Below are 21,175 nucleotides of genomic sequence, written 5' to 3' on the forward strand. Positions count from 1 at the left end.
CCAGGCCCTGTGTAACTGCACAGACCACACATCCTTGAAGCCAGCCCTGCACAGAGAAGTGAAGTAACTTGCCCAAAGTCACACAGCTACTGCATGCCTGAATAGGGATTTGAAAACAGAGGTCTGACTATAGCCAGCACTATGTTCCCAGATTCAAGGTCACCAGGTCCCCTATTCCTCATGCAACATCACCATCATTCTTCAGATGTGCCCAGTTCTGACCAAAACCTAATGAGACAGCCTAGCTTAGGTTCAAGATGGGAATCACAAAGTAACCCTAGTCTAGTTTCTTACATAGAGACAAGGTTACCAGTGAGCCACTTTAAGAAATCAGCATTACCTATACATATATCCCCTCCTTCTTGGACCTTCCTCCTACCCACCTCCAATCCCACCCATCTAGGTCATCATAGAGCACTGAGCTGAGCTCCCTATGCTATACCACAGGTTCCCACTAGCTATCTATTTTACACATGGTAGTGTATTTATGTCAAACCTAATCTCCCAATTTATCCCACCCTCCCTTCTCCCCACCGTGTCCACACATCTGTTCTCTACGTCTGCGTCTCTATTCCTGCTCTGCAAATAGGTTCATCTGTACCATATTTCTAGATTCCACATATATGCATTAATATACGATATTTTTCTCTTTCTGACTTACTTCGCTCTGTATGACAGACTCTAGGTATACATATAGCTGATTCACTTCGTTGTACAGCAGAAACTAACACACACTGTAAAGCAATTATACTCCAATTAAAAAAAAAAAAAGAAAGAAAAAGAAAAAGGTCTAGTACATTAAAAAAAAGAAATCAGCATTTATCACCACGGAAAAAGCACAAGGCAAGGGTAAATTGAAAACACGCAATTTCTGAGAAAATTGAATGGACCTTCGGAGTAAAGAAGAAATGGACTAAGAAAAAATATTGCATGAGTGTACATGGATAATAGCTTGCATCCCTTTCCATTTTTTGTTCTAAATTAACTCAGAGTAAGGGATGCTCCCGTGTTCTGAAGGATTCCAGGAAGAGAGACTTCAACCTTCATGGAGAGGTTCAGTTTCCCTCTTCCTCTGAAATTCTCTTGCTGTTTCTGAGACACTGTGAATTATTTTAAGAATCACAATTTTTACTTAAATGCAGTTATTATATATCTTTCTGCTTTAATATCAGAACTGTCAACGTATATTCTGATAAAATCCCAAGTCAGATGGATCTGGAATTAAAGCCTCATTTATATCTATTACTTACTGGCAATGAAGCCTTGAGGAATTTATATCTCTCTGAGCTTTATATCTAGGACTGAGTGAGATGATGCCTAACAAATAAGCATTCAATAACTATTTATTTTCATTTCTTTCTTTTATGTTAAACACTTAACTTTTCTCATAGCATCTGCATGACTGAGCCTTTCTAAGCTTGTTTTTATAGGATCTATGAATTTATTTCTGATATTAACTAAGAAATGACTAATGATGTGTATTTAATAAATAAAAACTATCATTAGGCTGCCCATATATTCCAATTTACCCAACCCAAGTTGACACTCATCTCAGCTTAGTTATTAATAAAAATTCCCTTTTTATTCTCAGAAGTGTCCCCTTTTGGATGATAGATTTTATGATCACCCTGACTATAATGCAACTGGTATAACTTCAAAAGTTACCCGTCCTCCCATTCCAGATAAATTGTTTTTAACAAAAATCATTTTTGTTTATGACTTTGAATGCAAAATCAGTCAGAAAATAGAGAAATCACATTCATTCCTCAACACATGTTTAATTGGCACTTGCTTCCTATAACCCCTGTTAGGCATGAGAAGGCAATAAAAATGAAAAACAAAAGCTCTATCATTAGTTTTTTCTTGCCTTGTATTTTTTTTTTCTTGCCTTTCCAAAATGGCTCATGGACCAGAAACTTTATTAAGAACCATGTTCCTACATTAAAATAATCACACATCCTTTCATTTTCCCTTACAGAAATAATTGTTCTTTTTCTTCTATCGCTTACATTTTTGATATTTCTCGATTTGTGTAGCTCAAAATAGAGAACTGCACACTGAAGATCGATTTGCAAATAGAGTCAGAGGGCGGCGCCAAAGGTGATGTCAGGCTGTGTCTACACCACATGGTCACGGTCAGGAGTGGCTCCCTGGGAGGCCCCTTCCAACAGCTCTCCTTGCTCCCATCTCCAACAGCTCTTGGTGCTGCTCTGACCGACTGGTGTTCATCGCACTGCCTTGCTTTCCACCTTTAAATATAAAGACATATCTGTGTCCGCACCTATACTATAAGCTCCTCGAGGGCATTTGAAAAACCTCAACAATAATAGTAACTGAAATTTACTAAATATTAAATATGTGCCAAATGCTTTACATTCTTTAGTTATTTACTCTTCAGAAAGAGCCTCTAAAGTATACTTTATAGATTTTTTAAAAATGAGGCTCAAAGGAGAGAAGTAACTCTTGCCTGGGTTCACCCCACTAACAGGAATCAAAAGCCAGATGTGACCCAGAATCAGTTTGACTCTTAAGTCTATGCTGTTAGCACTGTTCTTTACGTGACCTCAAAATACACAGAGTTTTCTGGGCAACAGGCATAGTAATAAATTCTCAAGAGTAATTTATTTATTCATATGTTTAAATAAGCTTATAATACAGAATAGGTAAGCAAATTTTAAAGGTTTCCAACAGGAAACCAAAGACAATGTGGTTTTCTAAATCAGTTCATTTAACTATAAATTATTTCTCGGCCTAGCACCTGGCACACACCTGACAAACAATAGACACTCAATAAACATTTGTTGAATGAAGGAACAAACTTATATTCAAGACTACAGCCTTGGGACTTTTGTTCTGTTTTATTCTTTGTGTTGCCAGGCTGAGCTCTCTATTTAAAATAAAGCCCCTGCTCAGCCTGAGCCCAACATCAGGTCTGAGTGACATCCAGTGGAACTGAACTCTTGGTCTCAATGCAGATCTGGTGAATTTGGCCAGAGAGGTGAGAACCTATCACAAAAGTAACTCAGAGTCCAGGAACCTAATTCTTGTCAGAAAAAGGCAAGAGACAAAAGATACCTTCTCTACTAAAGATTCAGAAAGAAAGAAGCAATGGGGATGTGAAGTCTGTTAGTGACAAGAGCAGTATTTTTAGCTTCCTCTGAGACTCTCTTCTAGTGTGTCTGGCTGTGTGAGGGAAATACAAAAAAAAATTATAGAATCAAATTAAGGGGGAAAAATAATAAACATGGTGTACATTTCCCTCTTTATATATATATTTTTTAATTTCTGTAATCTTACCTAGAAAGGGGTTTCTCTGCTTCTTGTATACCTTCTCTAAGTTCTCAAAGTCTTGGAATAAATGGGAAAAGTCTCTCTTGGAGAAAATCTGTTTATCTTCATTCGTGAGCAGTGCATCAATCTGTTTTCTCCCAACTCCTGGATGTGAAGCCAGAAGCCTCCTGAATTCTTGGTGCAGTTCTGACTACTGAATTTCAATTTTGAGCAATATTTGTCTAAATGTCTTTTGCAGAGAACCTGCATTAAAGTCATCTGGATACTTACCAGGTGTGGATTCCCAGACTCTGTCTCACCCCTACTTAACCAGAACCTCTGGGTTGGAGCCCAGGAACGTACATTTTAAAAGAAACTCTTCAACGATTTTCAAGCACATAGATATTTGAGAACCAACCACACTGATCTTGAACCAGGCCATAACAAATCCCATTTATAGGATACCTCTGGTATTACCTGTTTCTGAATTCAGTCCCTGAGACTTTCTAGAATTTTATCACCTTTCCTAATTTTTCCCTAGAGTTCTTTTGTGTGTGTGTGTTTGTTTTTCGCTAGAGTGTTTAGGACGCAGAAAGCTGTTAGTATTTAACTGAGTAAAACATGCTTGGATCTAAAATCCGGTTTTCAATTGCTTATTGGGTGTAACTTTAAGTAATTTAATTAGATTTCAGTTTCTTTACCTGTAAAACAGAAATAGTAATAAAAATAGTAACATTTCACATTTTTTTGAAAGGATTAAATGCAGTTTGCATTCTCAGTATCATATATAAGTTAAAATTTCCATTCCTTATAATTTTTTACATTTTTATTCCTAAACTTAGGGGCTTGCTGTGTTTCTTCATAGCCAAGTCGGAGCCTTAGGGCATTAATTATTTTGGTCCCAAGGTCGCTTGGATAAAACAACATCAGTCTTGTGAAAGGGAAGGGTGAATGCACACCTGGACAGAAGATGGATCTAAAGCTGAAGAGCTACACCCACCAGCCCCTCTTAGCTGCATCCACTCTGAGACAGGAGGAAAAAATCTCGTCTGACACAGAGCGCAGCTGTTCTGCTTCTCAGAGCCACTTGGAAACCCAGCTTCAGGCACATCTTATAGAAATAGTAGACCACAGATTTAGTCAAGAGACAAAGGGCAATTGTTACTTTTATAAAATAATTATACAATTCATAATGTTAATTAAAAGATACTTCCTTTACAGAGAGAGCTCTTCTGGTGCATTTTAAATGTTTCTGCAAAAAAACATTCAATCCATGAATTTTCAGCAACTCTTCCACCGGGTCACAGGCCAGATGGATGACTCCGCCTCTTTCATCCCCAGAATAATGCTTTTCTTTACTCCTTGGTTTCTGTGTTGCCTCAAGGAGCTCAGACCTCAGGTAACCAGAAAACAGGCCACAGAGGACTGTAGTCCCCAAGCCTTCCGAGAGAGCAGGAGCCTTCTAGTAGCCTCTCATTTACTGGAGGAGGCTGGATGCATGTGGTAATGCATCAGCTAGGGAGAGAAGCCAGGCTTGTCACATGATTCTAAAGTTAGGTGCCAGGAAATAATGAATGAGAGTCAGTGACATCTTTTCTTGCCCCTGACCTGTCACTAAACTACCAGTGAGGCAGGCACTTCTGGGTCTTGACTTTCTCACCTTTCCAATGGAGCTTAATACCCCTTCCTTGCCTTCCCCCAAAGGATTACTATAGGACCCAAATGAGAAAATGTACATCAAAGAGCCTGGTAAATTGATAAAGCAACACAGATAAAATGGTTTCACGATTGTCAGACACTGTAGGTTAACTGACCTAGCACCCATCCCCAACTCCTTTTCCTGCCTCTCCGTAGAGGCCAAGAAAACAAATATTATAACTTTTTCATCCTGTCTTACAGAAAGAATAGCCTGTTACACAAAGGTAGAGATTTCCGTGGCTTCCCTGGTGGCGCAGTGGTTAGGAGTCTGCCTGCCAGTGCAGGGGACATGGGTTCGAGCCCTGGTCTGGGAGGATCCCACATGCCACGGAGCAACTAAGCCCGTGAGCCACAACTACTGAGCCTGTGCGTCTGGAGCCTGTGCTCCGCAACAAGAGAGGCCGTGATGGTGAGAGGCCCACGCACCTCGATGAAGAGTGGCCCCCGCTTGCCACAACTAGAGAAAGCCCTCGCACAGAAACGAAGACCCAACACAGTCATAAATAAATTAAATAAATAAATAAATAAATAAAGCATGACACAAATTAAGCAATGTGAGTACCATCAAGCTTTAAAAAAAAAAAAAAAAAAGGTAGAGATTTCCAGGTAGAGGTGGCTAGTGTTGCCTTTCCTTCCTCCTTTTTTCCCTGAACAAAGATGTGATGACTTTGTTCTATGCTGTACTATACAGCCACACTATAACCAGGAGGCAAAAAGCACAATAGGAAAGCCAGTAGGTGGGGGATGGTAGAAAAGAAAGATAAAAATAGCCTGAGTCTATGATGGCAAAGTGGAAGTGTTGAACCAATTCCAGAAATCTCCTGTATTAAAAACAAATATAAGAAAATGAATCCCTTATTCATTTAAACTACTATTAGATACTCTGTGTCTTGCAGACACGTGTTCCTAACTGAGACAATGATAGAAGCCAGAATAATCCTTTTTAAAACTTAAGTTGGGTCATGTCGCTCCTTTGCTTCTAAACGCCCCCCAATGACTCCCTACCTCACTTAGTATAGGCACTCTTCCCAAGGCCCAAAAAGGCCCTACACACTCTGCCTCTTGTGAACGCCTGGCCTCAATGCCTGCCATCTTCCCCTGACTAGGTCTACTCCTTGGTCTTGACTCAACACACCAGGTACACTCCTACCTCAAGCCTTTTTTATTTTCTTTACTGTTTTCTCAGCCTGGAATGTTCCTCCCATCGATATCTGCCAGGCTCACCCCCTTTCTTTCGCCAGGTCTTTGCTAAAATGTTACCTTTCAGTGAGGTCTTTCTGCTACCCAATATCAAATTGCAAAAAGTCCCCCTTCCTAGCCCTGTTTTACTTATCCACGTAACTTTTAAAATTAATACAGATCCCTATATTTCCTGAAAACTATAGGTTTCATTCAAAAAGCTGAGTTAATACCTGAGGGCTTATACTTTTCTGAGCTGCAAAAAGATTAACCCATTTTTTAAAATTATTATTTATGCCATGACAACATCCAAAACAAAGATTTGAGGCACTTTATAACAAGCCACACACGTAGTAAACCATTACATAAATAAACATAATTAAAAGTCATAAGGACTAGGGATTTAAATGGCGATTCCCCATTCTACTTATTCTAAACCCTTTGGGTGGGCTCAAACTCCTCTGTAAGAATCAAGAAAAATAATTAATTGTGACAACCAGCTCTCATCACTGCTAGATACCCATGCCAATTTACAAAGCTGCCTACACCAAATAGATACAGTCCATATTCTTCAAGGCCTGGGGTTTCCTCCAATTAAGCAATGGCTGCAAATCAGAGCAGGTGACACAAGTAACTCAAAACAGTTAGCCTGTTTTGTCTGACTCACCAAGTCAGCAGGAAGATAAACAGCTCTACAAACAATTCCAGAGAATGCTTAGAACACCATCTTTTGCTTCTAAAGTTAAGGCCCATAGCCACAATCTCATTTACTTATCCCTCAAACCCTTGCCAGATGCCTCACCTGATCATTCTTAAAGATCCTAATTGGATCTCAAAACTAATTTACTGTTTACTTCATTTGTATGTGATGTTCTCCTTATAACATCATTAACATGGAGAGAGGGACCACATTACAAAGGTAACAATGTAAATCGCTGCCCCACTTTTTAATAGGGAAGAACAAATCTGACTCCATATCGGGTCCATTTCTTTTACTTTAACCTCTGTATTCTATTGCTTTTGCTACAAGTTAAAAATGCTGCCTGTAGCGCGAAATATACAGGATAGCCCATTCTCAAGGCTCTGACTTTAAAGGTATAACACTTTCCCATTCACATAGAGATAAAAAGTTGCAGAACAGAGTATAACATTTGTCATCAACAACATTTGTCCTCTTGCAGGTTTACAGGAACATCATGACCTGATGTACCTGGACAGATGCAAGAATAAAGGATTCTGACACCAAGAAGCCTGCAACAACCAACTACCCTGCCTCCCCTTTTAGTATAAAAGAAGCCTGAATTCTAACCAAGTAAGATGGTTCTTTGGGACACTAGTCCACCATCTTCTCGGTCTGCAAGCTTTCCAGATAAAGTCACTATTCCTTGCCCCAACAACTCGTTTCTCACTTTACTGGTCTATCATGTGGCAAGCAGTACAAATTTGAACTCAGTAACAACTTTACTGAATTTCAGCTACATTTATTTATCTGCACAAGAGTGGGATTTCTTCTTTATCTCATTTCTGTTGCTTACCACATGAACTCTTTCTTGATTACAAGGAAAATTTCAGTTCAACACTTTTTATGAAGCCCCCAACCCTGAATGATTTACATGGATTTTTACAAAATAAAATTTGTAATTTTCTGGAGTTTTATCTTTTCCAAATAAAAAATATAATCCTATAATCACATATATATTTCTCTATGAATTTTTTATCCAATTTTTTCAAGAAATAATAATGACTGGGTGGCTGAGATGGTATATATAGTAGGAAGACCCTAAGTTTAACTCCTCCCACAGACTCACCAAAATTACCGCTATTTACAGAATAACTACTGATGAGCATGACCTGAATTTTAGCAGAAAAGGTCTTCTACAACAAAAGATTAAAAAAAAGAAACACAATAAGCTGGCAGCAGGGGCAGAGACCCAGTATAATCAAGACCCACACCCCTAGGTAGGCAACCCATGAACATGAGGAAAATCACAATTGCTGAGGTTCTCCCCAAGGTGCAAATTGTCTGAGCACTGCATTGGGCTCCCCAGCCTAGTGGTCCTGCACAGGACAGCAGGGACTTGTGTACAGGAGAGCCAGAGGGCTACAGGAAACAGAGACTCTGCTCTTAGAGGGCACATGGAAAATCTCACACACTCTGAGACCCAGTGCATATGCTGTAATCTTAAAGGAGCTTGGGTGAGACCCAATTGCTGATCTTGGAGAGCTCCCAGAGAGGCAGGAGGCAACTGGGACTCCCTATGGGGACACAGACACTGGTGACAGCCCTTTTGGGGAACTCCTTCTACCATGAGGACACTGGTGCTGGTAAGCACTATTTAGGAATCTTCCCTCTAGCTTATTAGTGCAGGGGCTTACCCACCCACCAGCCGGTTGGCACCAGTCATGGGACTCTCCCAGGCTGAGCAGCCAGCCTTGCAGGGACTCAGCTCTGCCCACCAGCAGGCTGGCAACATCTCTGGGCCCCCTGGGAACTGCTGCCAGCTGCTGCAGGACATGGTCCCCCCCACCAGTAGGCCAGCACCAGTCCCAGGACACCCTGACCCATGCAGCCATCAAACTGGGACTCAGCTCTGCTCAGCAGCTGGCTAACTTCCAGTCCTGGGCCCCCCAGGTCCTACAGTCAGCTGCATTAGGACCCAGACCCACCCACCAGAGGGCCAGGAGCTATCACACGAGACAGGGTCTGACAGCCAACCAGGCAGGGCAGCGTGCCCATAGTAGTCATTCCCACCACAACAGGAGGCCCACACAGTCCACATAGGGGGCACCCCGAGAGCATGTAGTTCTAGTGACCAGAGGTGAATGAACTGCTGGGCCCCAAAAGATGTGTCCCACATGAGGCCCCTTCTACAAAATCAGGAAAGGTGACCAATCTACCTAATACATAGAAATGAAAACAAAATTAGCCTAAATGAGGTGACAGAAGAATATGTTCCAAACAAAGAAACAAGCTAAAACCCCAGAAGAAGAACAAAGTTAAGTGAAAATAAGCTATCTACCTGGTAAAGACTTCAAAATAATGATAATAAAAATTCTCAACAAACTTAGGAGAAAATGGATGAATATGGTGAGAAGTTTAACAAAGAGTTAGAAAATATAAAGAAGAACCAAACAGAGCTGAAGAATACAATAACCAAAATAAAAAGTACACTAGAAGGAATCAATAGCAGATTAGATAATACAGAGGAACAGATCAGCAATCCGGAAGATAGAGTAGTGGAAGTCACCCAAACTGAACAGAAAAAAAAAGAAAGAGAGTTTTTTAAAAGGAGGAAAGTTTAAGGGACCTTTGGCACAACATCAAGCATAAAAAGATTTGCATTATAGGGATCCCAGAACGAGAAGAGAGAGAGAGAAAAGAGCAGATAATTTTTGAAGTTCTCTAAAAATTTCTCTAACCTGGGAAAGGAGACAGACATCCAGGTCCAGGAAGCACAGTGTCCCAATTGAGAAGAACCCACAGAGATCCACACCAAGACTCATTATGATTAAAATGGCAAACATTCAAGATAAAAACTGAAACTTGAAAGAAGCAGGAGAAAGCAGCTAGTTTCATAAAAGGGAACTCCCATAAGACCACCAGTTGACTCTTCAGCAGAAATTCTGCAGGCCAGAAGGAAGTGGCATGATATATTTTAAATGATGAAAGGAAAAAAACCTATAACCAAGAACACTATACCAGGCAAGCGTATTCAGATTTGAAGGAGAGATAAAGAGTTTTACAGAGAAGCAAAAGTTAAATGAGCTTAGCACTACTAAACAAGCTTTACAAGTGACCTCTCTAAGCAGAAAAGAAAACAACTAGAAATATGAAAATTATGAAAGGAAACATCTCACTGGTAAAGGCAAACATACAGGAAAGGTGGTAGATCAACCACATATAAAGCTAGTAGGAATGTTAAAAGACAAAAGTAGTAAAATCATCTACATACACAGTAAGTAGTTAAGGGATACACAAGATAAAAAGATGTAAAATGTGATAAAACATTACAAAACTGAAAGTTAGTAGAAGGAAGGAAGTAATAAAGATCAGAGTGGGAATAAATGAAACAGAGATTAAAAAAATAGAAAAGATCAATGAAACAAAGGTCTTGTTCTTTAAAAAGACAAACAAATTTGATAAACCTTTAGTCAGACTCAAGAAAAAAAGAGGGCCCAAATAAATAAAATCAGAAATGAAAGAGAAGTTACAACTGACACCACAGAAATATAAAGGATAATAAGAGATTACTATGAACAATTATATGACAACAAAATGGACAACCTAGAGAAATGGATAAATTCCTAGAAATGTACAATCTCTAAGACTGAAGCATGAAGAAATAGAAAAAAAAGAACAGACCAATTACCAGTAATGAAATTGAATCAGTAATCAAAAAACTTTTCAAAAATAAAAGTCCAGGATAAGATAGTTTCACAGGTGAATTCTACCAAACATTTAAAGAAGAGTTAACACCTATGCTTCTCAAACTATTCCAAAAAAATTGAAGAGGAAGGAATGCTTCCAAATTCACTTTATGAGGCCAGCGTCACCCTGACACCAAAATCAGACAAACATACCACAAAAGAAAAATTATAGGTCCATATCACTGATGAACATAGACACAAAAATCTTCAACAAAATATTAAGAAACCAAATTCAACAATTATAAAAAGGGTCATAACATCATGATCTAGTGGGATTTATTTCAGGGACACAAGGATGGTTCAATATCTGCAAATCAATCAATGTGATACACCACATTAACAAATTGAAAAATAAAAATTGTATGATCATCTCAATAGATGCAGAAAAAGCTTTTGACAAAATGAAACATTTATCTATGTTAAAACTCTCAACAAAGTGGGTATAGAGGGAACATAATACAATAAAAGCTAAACATGACAAACCTACAGCCAACATTATACTCAGTAGTGAAAAGATGAAAGCATTTCCTCTAACATAAGGAACAAGAAAGGATGCCCACTCTCACCACTTTTTGTAACACAGTTTTGGAAGTCCTAGCCACAGCAATCAGACAAGAAAATAAATAAATAAAAGGAATCCAAATTGGAAAGAAAGAAGTAAAAGTGTCAGTTTGCAGATGGCATGATACTGTATATAGAAAATCCTAAAGACAATGCCAAAAAAAATTAGAACTAATAAATAAACTTGCCAGATACAAAATTAATATACATAATCTGTACACTAACAACAAACTATCAGAAATTTAAATTAAAATAATCTCATTTACAATTGCATCCAAAAGAATAAAATACCTAAGAATAAATCTAACCAAGGAGGTAAATACCTATACTGGGAAAACTATAAGCCATGTATGAAGGAAATTGAAGACAACACAAAAAAATGGAAAGATAGATCATGCTCATGGATTGGAAGAATTAATATTGCTAAGATAACTATACTCCACATGGCAATCTACAGATACTGGGCAATCACTATCAAAACACCAATAGAATTTTTCATAGAACTAGAACAAATGATTCTAAAATTTGTATGGTAACACAAAAGACCCCAAATAACCAAAACAGTGTTGAGGAAGAAGAACAAAGCAGGAGGTATCATGCTCCCTGACCTCAAACTATAGTACAAAACTAAAGTAATCAAAAAAGTATAGTGCTGGCACAAAAACAGCCAGGTAGATCAATGAAACAGAATAGAAATTTCAGAAATAAACCTGCAGTTATATGATCAACTAATCTACAAAAGAGTCAAGAATATACAATGAGAATAAGACAACCTCTTCAATAAACGATGTTGGGAAAACTGGACAGCTACATGCAAAAGAATAAAACTGAACCACTTTCTCACAGCATATACAAAAATAAACTCAAAATGGATTAAAGATTTAAATGTAAGTCTTGAAACCATAATATTCCTAAAAGAAAACACAGGGAGTACACTCTTTGACATCTGTCATAGCAATATTTTTTTGGATCTGTCTCCTCAGGCAAGGGAAACAAAACTGAAAATAAACAAATGGGGCTACATCAAACTAACAAGCTTTTTCACAGCTGAGGAAACTATCAACAAAATGAAAAGGCAGCCTACTGAATGGAAGAAGATATCTGCAAACAATTTATCTGATAAGGGGTTAATATCTAAAATATATAGAGAACTCATACAACTCAACATGAAAAAACTACCAGAGTTAAAGAGGACCTGAATAGACATTTTTTCAAAGACATACAGATGGCCCACAGACACATGAAAACATGCTCAACATCACTAATCATCAGGTAAATGTAATCAAAACCACAATGAAATACCACTTCACACCTGTCAGAGTGGCTATTATCAAAAAAACAACAATTAACAAGTGTTGGCAAGGATGTGGAGAAAAGGGAAGCCTTGTGCACTGCCTCTGGGATTGTAACTTGGTACAGCCACTATGGAAAACAGTACAGAGGTTCCTCAAAAAATTAAAAATAATTCCATTTCTGGGCATCTTTTGAAAAAAATAAAAACACTAATTTGAAAAGATACATACACTCCTATGTTCATTGTAGCATTATTTACAATAGCCAAGATATGGAAGCAATCTAAGTGTCCATCCATAGATGAATGGTCAAAGAAGACATGGCGTGTGTATATATATATACACAATGAAATATTACTCCGCCATAAAAAGAATGCAATATTGCCATTTGGGACAACATGAATGGACCTAGAGGGTATTATATTAAGTGAAATAAGTAAGACGGAGAAAGACAAATACCTTATGATTTCACTTATATGTGGATTCTAAAAATCAAAATAAGTAAACAAACAGAACAGAAACAGAGTCAAAGATACAGAGGACAAACAGGTGGTTGCCAGAGTGGACGGGGGTTGGGGCTTGAGTGAAACAGGTGAGAGAGATTAAGAGGCACAAACTTCCAGTTACAAAATAAACGAATTACAGGGATGAAATGTACAGCATGAGGAACACAATCAGTAATATTGTAATAACTTTGTATGGTGACAGATGGTAACTACACTTACCGTGATCATTTTGTAATGTAAAGAAATATGGAATCACTATATTGTGCACCAGGAACTAACATAGTGTTGTAAGTCAATTATACTTCAAATAAATAAATAAATATTTATTGAACTCCAAATATGTCCAGAAACTATTCTAGGCACTGAGAATAGTGGTGAAAATCACCAAAGCCTCTGCTTCATGGAGTTTATAGTTTACTATTATTATTAATTTTAATCTTTATTTTATCAGGTCATATTACTAAAAGTAACCTAATAGGGACTTTGCAATTGTGCACCAAATTAAGCATAAGCCTCCTACTGCTTAAAACTGAAGAGAGAAACAGTAGTTTATCATATCACATAGGGAATCGTACCATTCAGAAGAGAAAATTCTGTTTAAAAAATGTATTCATCACCTGAGTCATTATACATATGACACTGCAAAGCATTTCATAAAAGTCTTCACCAACAGACTTACACAACATGCACACACCTTCCTCAAGGAGCCACTTGACAAAATACCCTTACAATTTAAATAACTTTAGCACCAATTAGTGGCAGAATCATGAATTTGTTTTTGGTCTAAATTGCAAGCCCTAAACTTTATTGAAATAACAAATTAGCATGAGCTTCCAAATCCTTTTGCAATTAAAAGCACATATATTATGCAAATAGCTAAAGTTTAAATTAACTTAAAATAAGCATCAATATTTAAGCAGATGCTCTTTAAACTTTTCTAAAGCAAAACAGAAATAACGTCAACTGATTGACACAGTCTCCATGGCTTTAAGGAAAAACCTCCACCCAAACTATTTAATTTTGGTTTGACTTCCGAAGTTTGTCATTATCTCTTTTTGGCGAATCACCTCATGCTCTGTGGTTTTCTTTTTTGATCCAGCAAACCATAGGTCTCTCTTCAGAATTGCTTCTCAGTAATCTCTTCAAGGAGATCCCCAAGAGGCCCATAAATTCAACTTGACATGCAAACATATTAAGAATCTAAGAATCCCCCAAACGCATGAAGTTTTTCCCCTAAGAAACAATTTTAAACTTCCCTCCTTCCATCCAATTAATGCCATATTGGAAAGGAGCAAGCCTATCAATTTACAGCCTCTTTGTTGGTTGCCCCTGGCAACCACCGTTAGGCACTTTCTTCCCTCAGAGTCATGCATCCTTTACAACATCAGAAAATTGCATATAATTTTAATTGGCCTTATTACATCTCCCAAGGATGAAATGGAGTAAGAACCATGTACAGAGTGAAGAAATAAAACCAGGAGTGACAAGTTTTTATCCTCTTTAACTGCATAGAAACTTTATTTTTTCAACTGGCAAGTCTACTGAGGTTCCTTTGAGCAGTAAGGTTGCATATTGAAAAGCAAACTGGCATTGCTAATAAAATATTCAAGGTTATGCAGAGACTAAAAACTGTCAATGAGGGATTTAATGGATCTTCAACATTCTTTCATACTCCTAAAGATTTCTCCTTGCTTCAAAATAGAAATAATTCTATATTGAAGAAATACTAATGTACAATCCTCATGTTTTAGTAAAGAAAATGATAAAAGATTCTTGGAGACAGTATTTGAAGTCTGAGTCTCTTTACGGGTTCTGAGAGTGGTCACTTTCTGTCGGAGGTGGGACCGCATTGTTTCAGTTTCAGCTAAATATTCCGACTGTTCAAGTGAGAAGACATCACGCAGCTCCAACAGCAGGGGCACTGCACCCTTTTATGCATGAGGTGGAGAGTTAATGCTTTTTAAAAACAAAGTGTTAAAATTATATTTTTAGGATTACATCTTAAGGTCCTTTTAGAAACTGGATCTAGAATCACGATTATCCCACCATTACGGCCACAGGTAAACTTCGGGACATTCTTTCCATTTCAGTAACCACTTGCAGTTTTTTGTCACAGCATTTATCAAATAAGATTCTCTAGAGGGAGAAACATATTGGCCCAGCTCATCTTTTCTTGCTCAGCCACGGACCATAAGTCACTAAGTAAGTACCGCTTAGCTGTCGCATGTCAGGGGACTCCCATACTCCAATCAGCTGTGGTCCAGGGCAGATTCAGACAATTTGGTTAGAACCATGACTCCCAGGTCCATCCCTTCAGTGGGAACTTTAAACATGAACGTTCCTCTTAGGAGGGACAATGGGTAGAGAAAATGCCACGAAACATTTAATATAGCCCGTAAGAGAAAAATACTGAAGTAGTTAATGGGGGGATTAACCACATTTGGATTATTCCACAAAGGGTAGAGTCTCAGAGACAAAAAAAAGGAGATATTTCATAGATGATATGGACACCTATATAGATACTTTAATTAGATGCCCTAAGACATATACATTTCATTAGTGGGACTTTCTCTTTTAAGAAAACTGACATATGCCCTCCTGATACAATTTGAAGCAAGCATATAGACCTTCTTACTTAAATATATCCCTAGACTTTATTCATTTCTACTCCAGATGGCAACATTGCTAGAAAAATTTATAAAACTAATGCAATGGCATTGAAAACTATCTGTCTCTGCTGCTTGGCAATCATTTTATTCATTTGTTCACTCAGATGGGCCAAAACACTTGCCTTCCTCAAGCCCAACATTCAACCGTGCTTCCTCACACCTATTTTTGAGTCCATCTAATCTCACTGTACCTTTGATCTCTTGCTCTCTACTACTTCCTTCATCTACCTCATAAATTTATTAATTCAACTATTCTAATCTTAAAGTGATATAAAACAGCCATAACAAATTAAATGCTTATGACTATGAGCCTTCCTCCTTATGAAGTGACTATCTCAGTAATTCACCAACACTGATATAAATCTTACAAGAAAAAACAACTAATAGTACCAAGTATATGTTGAATTTTGTAGTTTTACTGAAATGTGTGAGGATAACAGAAGGTGTCATGTCATACAACATATAAATTTTCACTAAGAAAAATCTCCATTAAACAGATCTCTACCTCAGTCTCTTTCCTTGACCCCAGCCACTATATCTTGCCTGGAAATCCTCCCACTAGAAAGAGCTGAGACCAACCCTTCCTCTTTCTCCCTCATTTATCTTTCAGAGTAAAACTTTTTTGCTTCAATATAAAACATAGCTCAGCCAAGCTCCTGCAGCTTCCTCTCAATCATCTTCTCAGAAAAGTTCTTCCCATCTTGCAAAGATATTCTCATATGAGTTGCTAAGAGGATAAAATGCTCTCCATATCATTACCCAAAACCCTCCTCTGACCTCAGACACCAAAGGCCTACTATCATATTTCTCTTTTGCACTGCCCAATTTCCCCAGAGAATATAGGACCTCTGCCTCTGATTTTGAACCATGAACTCCTCCTTAATTCCCATGCAGTGAAACTTTTCCACTCTCAATTGAAACTATTTTCTTGACCTTCACCAAAAATCTCTTAACTACCAAAGCCAATGGGTTTGTCTAATTTTCTTTTCTGTGTATCTTCTCAGAACCACTTAAAACCTTCCTTTATGAACTCTTGCCTTGGAGATGTAATCATAAAAGCAGAGCTTGAAGTCAGATAATCCTTGGTGTAAATCCAACTTTGCCACTTAAAAACTGCATGGATGATCTGATTTAAATAACCAAAACTGCCCCTTCTATTCTGGAATTTGGCGACAGTTGGGTTGTTATAAAAATAAAGTGAGTTAAAGTCACCATACAGTGACTGAACCTAGTAGGAGCTAAGTCACCCCCCCCCACCAGCACACTTGACAATCCTCTCTGTTCTCCTTTCTCCTTTTCACTCAGTGACCATTCTTTTATCTTTTACTGGTTTTGCCTCCTCCAATCTGCTACATGTTAGCATATGCCAAAGTTAGTCAAGACCTTGTACTTTCCCCTCTTGGTCCTGTCCTCCTCCTCTTCTTCATCTTCTTGTTAGCCTCTCTCTTTTTCTCTCTCTCTCCCCCTCCCTCCATCCATTCATCCCTCCCTCTCTGTATGTCTCTATGTGTGTGTCTCTCTCTGTATCTCTGTGTATGTCTCTGAAAACTCACCAACTCTATGGCTTTGACATAGACAGCCCTACACTTTCTCCTGTTACTCCTTCTTCTCTTAAAATCTCCTATGTCTAAAAATGAATCATCTTCTTGTCTCTGAAAACAGCTCCCCTGCACACAAACTTTTCTCTATAAATGTTGCTACTGTTCTAGCAAGTAAAATTGTTCAACAACTTCCCAGTGCCTAGAAGACAAAAAGTCCACAGTCTTCTGGGCATATCATGCTGAACCCTCTGCCATCAGCCTCCAGCCTCAGCTGTTCTTCCACTGACCCTCAGAAACACCAAGTGAACTCCCACTGCTCAGCCTTTGCTCTTGCAGGTCCTCTTGTCTAGAATAATCTCTGCATTTCCCCCAACTTTAACTTACATTACAAGTCCCTTCAAAGACTAGACTATGTTCTGCCTCTCCCTTGATTCTTCTTCAGTTGTTCCAACTTTCCCCCTGAACGACTGCACTGGTTGTTGTTGATACCACACCTTTTGCACCTCACATGAGTTTCCTTACATAGTTTGGTAAAGGAAAAGATGGGTAATGCTACAAGAGAAGAAAAATGAAATATATATGAAGTCTCTCAGATATTCTAGTCACTGGGCTAGAAGCTTTCACTAATCCTCTCAATACTCCTAAGAGGTAGATACTATTGTTGCATGTGTAATTGTCCCAGGGCTAAGAGCCTCTCTATTTGTCATATTTGGAAATCGTTTGATGATACTCACTTTCTCATTTTTTGTTTCAAATTCCCAAGGTATTTGGGATAGTCTATGCCTAAAATGTGTCATAACAGAATTATACAGCTACATATAAGCTATTTTCACTATGTTCTTCATATTGAGGCTGTCACCATTTAGCCGAGTGAGAGGATGGGTCTCTAACTTTAGTCCATAAAGCTGTCACTATGATCCTCATGAACAATTTACAGTGACATGCCCATAGGCATGTTAAGAAGAAGTACATATAAATGTCATAGTCAAATACTTGGTGGCAATTTTTTCTGCCTTTTCTGTTGCTGTAATTTTAATGAGCACAGTGCAAGTTCTCATGTGGGACTTGCAATCCATTAGAGAAGGTTGCTGTATACACTATGTAGATACTTGCCTGTCACGGAGTGATTTGCTGACAAAATGAAAATTATGCCTTATTTCTTCAATGTGACAAGAGGTAAAATGGTGCAAACTTTTGTAAATGACTTACAAAATGATGCCATAACCCATTTACACTGTTTTTTAAAGTAAGGACCTCCCCAAACAGAAAGAGTCCGATTAGCATGTGTTTTTGAACTACTGCAATACATTTGCTAGCACAAAAGTAGGCAGAATTGTCTCAGAAGATGAGCTTCTCTCCTTATAACAGTGGGGACTCTGAAAAAAAAAGTGATATATAATTCTTTCACATTTATTTATTTATACATTTTGGTTTTATCTTAAAGAGATTTTGATAAAGTGACAAGAAGGTGGGTGTCAATAAGCCATTTGTTTATAAATGTATCTGTTATTCTAATTTCCTTCTAAACTGTAGATGCTCTGAATAAACTAAAATACATTCTTTCCTTCTTTAGTTCATACAACTGATTTCTCTGATCTGCAAAGTTGACAGAGGAAAATGTACAAAATACATTGACAATACAGTGAACCAAAAAAAAGCTGAAGAAAAGGCTTAAAAGCAGAATCCATATGAGTCTACAACAGCTTCATATCCACAACCCCAGTTTACTGCAATAACTGTATGTGCATTACAGGAACCACTTCCTTGCTAAAGAAGAAACACTTTTTAGAATGAATGTATCTATGTGGATTGTTTTGAAAATCACCATGACAACTTATACTCCTTCAGTACATGAATTTAACTGCTTGAAACAATGTAAAGGAAGAAGTATCCCGAAAATAAGATCCAGTGTTTGGTTCATCTTTAAATGGATAGTGGAGAAAAATACAAAAACCCAAGAAAATGATTACATTGGTATTCACAGCATAGCAAAACTGATCCAGGTAATATCACCTACCAATGCCTTCCTGGGTAACACCTGGTGAAATAGCTTTCTATTGTGATTATAGGAGATCATGTTCAGCGAGAAAATATAGGTTTCAGATTTTGTCATACTGATTTGACTATCTCTTGTTGTATAAGTGAGCTTTCACTTTTTGACTAGAGGCTGCTGAGATTCTTAGCGAATATATTATTTTGAGCAAGTTAAATTATCCAGTATCTGATGTCAATAACAAGTATGATGATTGTTCCAGAAAAGAGCACCTCTATTTCCTACAACTCTATATTGTTGGTTTTCTCCAAATTAAATACTGAATAAAAATAAATAATGAAACACAGCTGCTTTCAAATGGCTTCTTATCAACATAACTGGAATGAAAGAAATGTTTCAGCAATGACTTATTTTTACATAGAATAACCTTGGTTAAATAAAATTGGAAAAGCCAGTGAAATCCTGATATTGTGAACTGCAGCCTATATAGGTGCTGGATAGACCAGATTCAGTCACCAGTGCTTAAAATACAGACACCATTTAATGCAAAACAAGTCAGTTTCATGCAAGCTTTGTTATCCAATTTTATCCTGACATATAGTTTATATTTTTATTTTTAGATAAATAAACCAAGGAACAGAGAAATATATGGTTTCCCCCACAGTCACACAGCTTATCAATGGCAGGATTAGGCCCAGAGCCTAGATCTCTAAATACTTTGAATAGTGTTCTTCAGGTTGTCCTCAATAATTTAAATGCAATTGACATATTTTTGGACAAATCTGCAGTTTTCTAAAGTGTCAGCTGGCCATACAGTTTCTAGCCTTTTATCCAAAACACATAATCATAGCACTGACTTTTTACAGCAAATTTTCTCTCAGAACTTCTGTGACATTTTCTGCCACCATATGCTAACTTAGAGGAGAAAATCTTTTACTCTTTCAGAGACACGAGTAGTGTATATAGTGTATACACAAAGCAGTTTGTGTTTGGGGAGTTCACAAAGCAGTTATTCGATTATATCCCTTGTTTTCTCCTGAGACCACTTATTCCCCCTCTGGTCTGTCATTATCTTGTATATTTGCAGATTATTTGCCTCCTACTAGAAGTTCCTTAAGAACAAGGCTTATATCTCTGTCTTATTTAGGCATGAATCTCCAGAACTTCAGGACCATAACTGGCACATAGTAGGTGACCAAGAAATTTTTTGTTGAATCAGTGATTCACTCAGAAGACACTCTTACCACCTTGGTGATTTAGACACACAGCTTACTTTTCTAATGGGGTCAGGGAATCACACCACACAGCCACCGCCTTAGGTTTAACACTTCAAAGTAAAATATAAAATTTTAAGCTACAGAAATGGAAGAGAACCATCATATAAAGTAATTTCCTTCAAAACTCCTAGGCACAAATAGGTCGAGGTCTCTGGCTTTCTCCCAGAGAGTCTGAGATAACTCATAGGCATGAGACTTTCTTTGATCAAGCTCCGGCATCCTTTCCTCCACCCTGCACATAGGCATCTGCTCATGTCTGCTCTGTATGTAACAGCTTGTGCCGGCCTTAAGTGCAACCCAAGCCTCACTTCATGCTCGGCTCATTAAACCTTCAGGTGACCTAAACGAGGCTGCTACTTCTCTATCCTTGAAACCGTGATGTAGGCTCCACTTATAGCTCCACTTTCTGAAGGCAATTTTCCCCAAACGTCAAATTTGTGGCTTTCTTCTTGCCTTTGATTCCTGGATTAAGGAATCTGGACAGGTAATATGTGTCACGCACAGAGTCTGAACCAGACTGCCCGGTTTAAATTGTGAGGATCCACCACTTATAGCTAAGGAAACGTGAGCAAGTTATAAAACCTCTCTGTATCTCAGTTTCTTGGTCTTCGAAACTGGGATAAGAATACAGCCTGTCCCATAAAGGTATTATGAAGACTTGAAATTGTGTGAAATACATGTGCTATATATATTTATATTTATACTTATTCACACACACATCACTCAGCACAGTGCCTGGCACATAGTGTTAGTGGTTGTTA

General features: G+C 38.0%; 1 protein-coding gene and 1 long non-coding RNA gene across 17 annotated transcripts in view; one reads left to right on the forward strand and one right to left on the reverse strand.

Annotated features, from left to right (window-relative positions):
* Positions 1–5,504, forward strand: part of LOC309641929 — a 45,917-nt gene extending 40,413 nt beyond the window's left edge. The window contains exon 2 of the long non-coding RNA XR_014252866.1: positions 613–5,504. This is a non-coding gene — a long non-coding RNA (uncharacterized lncRNA). The remainder of the gene's footprint in view (positions 1–612) is intronic.
* TMEM117 (transmembrane protein 117) overlaps positions 1–21,175 on the reverse strand; it is a 522,112-nt gene that overhangs the window by 315,694 nt on the left and 185,243 nt on the right. The gene's annotated exons all lie outside the window — the stretch shown is intronic.

This window comes from Balaenoptera physalus (assembly GCF_965194825.1).
Source record: "Balaenoptera physalus genome assembly, chromosome: 13".
Classification (NCBI taxonomy): Eukaryota; Metazoa; Chordata; class Mammalia; order Artiodactyla; family Balaenopteridae; genus Balaenoptera; species Balaenoptera physalus.